We start from the raw sequence: 6,842 nt of genomic DNA on the forward strand, positions 1-6,842 counted from the left end.
CTCTAAATCCCAGTAACGACTAACGCGTTCCTGATTTTGGCATAATAACTAGTTACCGTGCTCGTTACCACAATAATAACGTAGTTACTGTAACGCGTTACTTAATAACACGTTAGTCCCAACACTGGTGGTATTAAACGGTGATCTTAGATCATAAATAACAATCGTGCATAAGCTGAGGGGTTTTCTAAATGCTTTAAAATCCAGTGAGTTAAAGTAATTATATTCAAATTGTACTTTCCATTCAGTGCTCAACCATAATGCATTCAAAGGATTTCATTACTATTGATGTTACTGCTGCAGGTCTGTGATCATTATTTTGCTGATTGCAGCCTTTTTCTATATAGTGAGGATGAAGCTGATATCAACAGGACTCCAAGCTGGAGTCAGCTCATCAGCAAATGTTTAAAGAGAAAAGCTGAAACAGCATCAGGCCCACAGGCCTTCTTGGTATTTAAGTTTTTAAATGCAGTTATTTTTATTTCATTCTATTCACAACCCTTAGATCAGTTACTAAGTGAGTCTCTGTTAGATCACATTATGAGCTTATAAAATCCGACAATCAGCCGTTCAACTTCATTTACTACATGCATTTCTTTCTTACCTGGATTCAAGTCGATCATCTGTTTCACAGAGTCGCTTCTGTGAAAATCTCCCTGAAGCTTACATGTCAGCGTTTCCTAAAAGTGTGCACCAGCTGATGTGACTGAAACAATTGTGTGTGATTGTTTCACAGATGATGGTAATGGTCCTATCCTGGTGAGTCCTGTTCATCCTGTGACTGAGGGAGCTTCTGTTAGTCTGAGCTGCAGTTTGAAAACACAGAAAATACTTTCCAATGTGTTTTTCTATCACAATGACAAACTTATTCAAAATGATCCCCGAGGGGAGCTGAAGATCTCTGCAGTGTCAAAGTCTGATGAAGGTTTCTACAAGTGTCAGTACTCAGGAAGAGAGTCAGCACAGAGCTGGATGTCAGTTAAAGGTGAGCAGGATCAAAACATCTGATGTGATTTTGTAAAAATGATTTTCATGCTTGAGAAGAAACATTAGATTGTCTGTTTAATGCTTGAAGTCACCTGGATCTATTTTGTGAGAACTGAAATATGCAGTATAATAATAAGTATTATACTTTATTATTACTTAATTATTATTAGTCATTTCAGCAGCTGTGTCTGGAGCTGACAGCTCTTCATCTCCTGTGTGGTTGATGGTTGGACTGGTTTGTGGAGTCTCTCTCATTATTATTCTCTTGCTCTTGTTGTATCGCTGCAGACAGTCCAAGTGTAAGAGCCTCTTCTTTTCATGCTGTATTAGAGAGTTTATTTACTACATACACTTTAATTATTCACACATATACATGTATTCTGATCTCATGACACTAAATATCAGTGGAACAATTTATACATGACAAACATGTGTAATAACATTTGTCTCTTTCACAGGTTCCTGCTTCACCAGGTTGGTAAAATACTTTTTATTATTATTTTAAATAAACATCAGTTACTTTTGAGTTTATTGTGTTTATTTCCTGTTTTAGGTCGATCCAGTCTGAGAGTCACAGTCCGGGCTCCTCCACAAATCATGGAGTCAACCAGAATGAAACTCATGTGTACGGCTCTCTTCAACATGGTCATTGAAAAACAGTCTTTATTATCATTATTAATATTGACTTTTATTAAACCTCCATTAACACAAACATTTCTCAGGTTCAGTTTGCGTTCAGCAGTTTTTCAAAGAACATTTAAAGATCTTACAGTCCTGGTTTTGACTCACAAAGTGTTTCTGTTTTTGCTCTGATCTTTAGTGTAACTGTAATAAAATGATTAATGTGAGCCTGGCTTGTTTTTTTCTTTAGGTACTACTGACGTCTATGAATCAGTCACACAAGTGACAAACAGAAATGGTACAGTATATGTGCTGAAAAGCACAGAACAGTTAGAGATGAAACTTGTTTTTGATTTAATGAAACTAATTCCATGTTTTTACAATCCTGTAAATAAAATTATGAACATTTCAGGAGCAGATGAATATGAAAACGTCGCCTCCTCTCTTATTGAGTTTAAAGATCTTGGAAGAAAGAGTGAGTACATAAAACGCGTGCAGTTTAAAAATAAAACAAACATCCTTTAAAAACATGTTTTTTTCATTTGTGGATGAATTTGATCACCTCACAGGGCAACACGACACACCAGAGGAGAGTGCTGTTTACTACAATGAAGATGGGATGCAGGTACAGTCACATCAGTCCCATGCAGTGTTTGTTTTGTTAGATCTCCACCTCACAGAAACACATAATGTACAGAGACACTGGATACAAAGTCTGAGCTTCCTGGATGCTTTTATGACCTGCTGGCTGACTAACAGCTACTTTGTAACCAGTTTTACACATAAAGCTTTGTCTCCAGCTCCACACTCAGCTCTGTATCACCTGCTCTGAAAAGAAGAAAATACATTTCATTTCATTTTCACATGTTTTGCACAAAAAGAAATCTTTACAATACAGAACACACAACAAATGATACCATGTGTATATCAGAGACCACATGTTTAAATCAATGAAAGTAAATCAGGATGATTTCCTCCTGGTACAGAGGTGCGTCTGAGGGTCGCACCTCCTAAACAGTCAATAAGGTAGAGTTAACGTTACACTCTCTGTAAAGACTCAAACACACAGAACAGAACTTCACTTTACATTGAGGACAGACGATGTTTTTATAATAAACTTTATTGTTCTCCAACAGGAAGCCACAGATGGGACAGGCACGAGGTACAACCAGTGACCCCATTAAACTGATGTTTTACTCTCCTTATTTTCCTCGAGTTATTGGTTCTGTTATTAGTTACCTAACACAACCTAATGTGAGTCTTTTGACTGAAAGTAGCCAACTGACCTGGTGGAGTCATGCTCTGTACTGACAGAATATGGCGATACATGTGTTTTTATAGCTTTAAGCAGTTATTTCCTAAATCCAGCTTCACAGTCAGAGTTACATCTGTGTCAGTTTTTGAGAGCTGGGCTCCATGATGTAAATTAGCCTTTATACATGTAGTGTTTCATGTCCACTTTAATGCTGAACACCTGATGTGACATTTTCACACAACAATACTTCTGCTCAGTATTGATTTTTCTTTTGCATGTTTGCCATCCTCCATCTTCCACTTTTACTGATTTGGTTCATGTAAACATTTCTGATGGTTTCATGTTCATCAAAATATTTTAATCTGCAGTTCCAAGTCTTAGAGATTACACTCACTTTACATTCACAGACTTGAAGTTGTTGCTGTTCTTGGGAGACATTTCTCTTTTGTTCTGGTATCAAACTGCCTCGTGTTAGCTGAGTTTCAAGCTCTTTCTGTTCACCTGTCAAACTATTGCTCATGTTTCCAGAGCAGCTTTTCTTCTGCTCAGATTAAAAATTTACAGTCATTTCTGTTTTGTTGATTTGCCAAATTGTTGCTCAGTTGTTGAGAATCACTTGTTTTCTGTTCTGTTGCCAAACTGTCTGTCAGTTTCATATAGACATTAATTTGCTCTTGTTCAGTTGCCAAGTTGCTGCTCAGTTGCTTTGAATCGAAGTTCATCTCAGTTCACAGGCTGCATTGCAGTTAAATAAAATATTTCTCTTCTGTTGAGTTTCCAAACTGTCTTTCAGAATAATTTATTCTCAGTTTTCTGCTCAGACTTTGTCTCAGACATCTGATTTTCTCCTCTTCTGTTCAGATTCAATCATCTTCTGCTCAGTTGTCTAAAGTCAAGACTGTGTCAGGGTTCCTGGGTGGTTCACCTGGTGTTTTCAGTTCATGTTCAGTTTATGTTCCACATTCATGTTTCCCGCTTCACCGTGCCAGCCCTCTGTCTCAGTGTCATTAGCTCTACTTCCTGTTTCATTATGTTCAGCTGTGTTCTCACCGGTCCCTAATCATCATCATTAGCCAGTGTACTTAAGTCCTCAGTTTCATCCTGGTCTTTGTCGTGTCATTGATGTTAATGTTGTCTACTCTGCACGTGTGTTCAGTTAAGCCAGTCATTTCAGTTCAGCCAGTCATCTTATGTTCAGCTCATCTGCTCGTCATAATAAACACCAGCCTTCACCTCCCTGTGAGTCCAGCGTTTGGGTCCTCCTTTCCTCGCATCCACACTCGACACCCCTGACAGAATGACACGACCCTGCGTTGTGGACCCAGCGGACTCTGACCTCTTTGAGCGGCAGCAGGCAGCGCTCTTTCACTGGACGGAGGCGCTTTTTTACCCGCTTGGAGCACTCAAAGCACTAATGGGCTTCATGTGCACATTAGTGCTCAACAAATTGTTTAAAATCCAAAGAGGAGAAAGTAGAAAGAACATGTGACAAAATGAACATGGCTACTTACAAACACAGTGACTGTCCTCAGACAGCGCACACAACTGTCAAGTAATTCAGTTCAATTCAGTTTAGCTGTCTGTTGCTGTAATTTGGTGCTATATAAATAAAAGTTGACAATTTTTATTATAAGGTGCAAAATCATAACCACAGTCGCCTCCAGGGGCTTTATATTGTAAGGACTGTACAACAATACAGAGAAACACTCCAAATCAGACGACTATGAGTGAGCAGTTGGTGACAGTGACAATGAAAAACTATTTTTTAACAGGAAGAAACTTTTGACAGAACCAGGCTCAGAGAGGGGCGGTCATCTACCACCTGCTGGGGTAACACTGTGGAAAAGAGCCAGAAATGAATAATAACTGAGCAGCTTGACCTCACAGATCATTCGGTTGCTTTTGAAGACGATGACTTACTGTAAGTGTGATTCTGGGTCAGGAGTGTGTGGGTCACTGTGCTGTGGCACAGAGACCCTCTGAAGCAGGGTGGGCAATTCATTTTCCTGAGGGGCCACATGGGAAACTGGGCCTGTTGTGGAGGGCCGCATCAATAAACTGAACTCAATCCTGCTCAGTACTAATTTGATCTCTGTATAAACTGGTACTGGTAAGAGTGGACGTAACAATTAGGCAACGAAAATGTGAAACAGACAGAGTTAGAAAAAAAGCCCTTCACAGCTTTTTGTTATTACGCTGATTGTTTGTCTTGTTTTGTCTCTGCAATAATTCAGTTTAATAAAGTGTTTTGAAATGAACTGAGTCACTGGTGAATTTTGAAGAGCTTTTTCTGTGTCTGTGACTCTTTTACTGCTTTTTTACTTGGCAGCACTTTTGTATGTGGCTCTGCCATCATGTGTCAGAATACAGAGAGAACAGTCAAAGTCAACAACTTAAACACTTTTAGAGCTGCTGAGCACCAAAGCTTGTTTTTGACCTGTTTACGCTCTGAGGCTGTCTCACTGAAGACTTTGCAAACGCAAAATATTGTTTATGTTTTGATAAATTAAAACTTTTTAAACCCTAAAAAATTGTTTTTACTTAATTTAAGTCTACAAAATTGTACAGTGATATTTTTATTCAACAAGTAAGATCATGCAGTGATAATATGAGACCAAACTACAAACATGGCATTACAGAATGACATCTTTGTTCTTCTAAGCAGCCACATTGCCTACATGTGTGTCAAAGGCTGTTGTTGGTATATAAATATAGTCGTGATCCTGGGTTTGCACCCAGCGTTTTGTGTTTGGACTTTATAGTTTTGGGTTATTTAATATTCAGAGGTCATGATTCTGCCCTGTCTAGTTGTTATCGCTCTGTTTATGTTTTTAGGTCGTCTTAGTTTTCTTACCTAGTTTGTGTGTGTGTGTGTGTGTGAGTGTGTGTGTGTGTGTGTCACGAAACATACTTGATCATGAGAGTGAGAAACAGCAACAATGCACCCCAGCAGTTTGATCCAGGAGACCAAACAATCACGTGTCCACTCCAGCAGAAAGGCCGGTAGGTTGGAAGCAAACGGCTGTGAAACTGGACAGTCTTCTAGCCTTCGTTCAAGTCTGCACTTAATTCTGCATTTTTCCGGTCGCTAGCACCGCAGCGCGAAAACTTTGAAAAGGACTCAGAAATGTCGCTCAGTTTTTTGTACTTTTTAAATTCTCTAGGAGCTTAAAAACTTTATCGTCGTCGCCGGCATGTTTTGTACCTTAGGCTCGTCAGAGACAGTGGTATCCAGGTAAAATAATTGTCTTTAATCTACATGCATTTAGGAATTACTTAGCATTTTTCATAATTCCAGTGACTGAATGATTGCCGGTCATTCGTACACATTCACTTTATTATATAAAATATGTAAACTAAATCTCTTTGAAACTTATAGAAGAACATTTTCTATTTCCATTTATTTTCTGTTATTCATTTGATCCTGTAACTTATTTATGTGCATAGATGGGCTGTAAAAATGCAACAAAGCTGAAAACATGATTATTTCTGAGTTCACAAAAAAGCTTAGTGTCAGAGTTATATTGTTGGTTTGTCATTTATGCTTGGAAACATATAATCATATATGCTTAGAGGTATATAATCGATTACATATTGATAGATTGTCTCATCCTTAGTAGTCTGCAAAGGCTCTGTGTGCGTTCCACAGTGCTCTGGCATACTCACACATCCTAAGGTCATGAGAGAGGTCGTACCTTCTCTTTCTGATTTATATTATAGGAGGACATCTACTCTGCATCTGTTGAGTATAAGTATATACTTACTTACTATACTTATATATATACTTATATAAGTATAAGTGCCTTTTATTTAGGTGGTCAGCTGGGCTCCTAGCACCAGCTTTGGGTCATATTTTGACCCACATACACACATATACACACATCCATGTACACACAACCTCCCCCACGCACGCACACACACACACACACACACACACACACACACACACACACACACACACACACACACACACACACAC

The sequence above is a fragment of the Pundamilia nyererei genome, unplaced genomic scaffold, assembly GCF_000239375.1.
Source record: "Pundamilia nyererei isolate P.nyererei 1_Seehausen unplaced genomic scaffold, PunNye1.0 scaffold00768, whole genome shotgun sequence".
Classification (NCBI taxonomy): Eukaryota; Metazoa; Chordata; class Actinopteri; order Cichliformes; family Cichlidae; genus Pundamilia; species Pundamilia nyererei.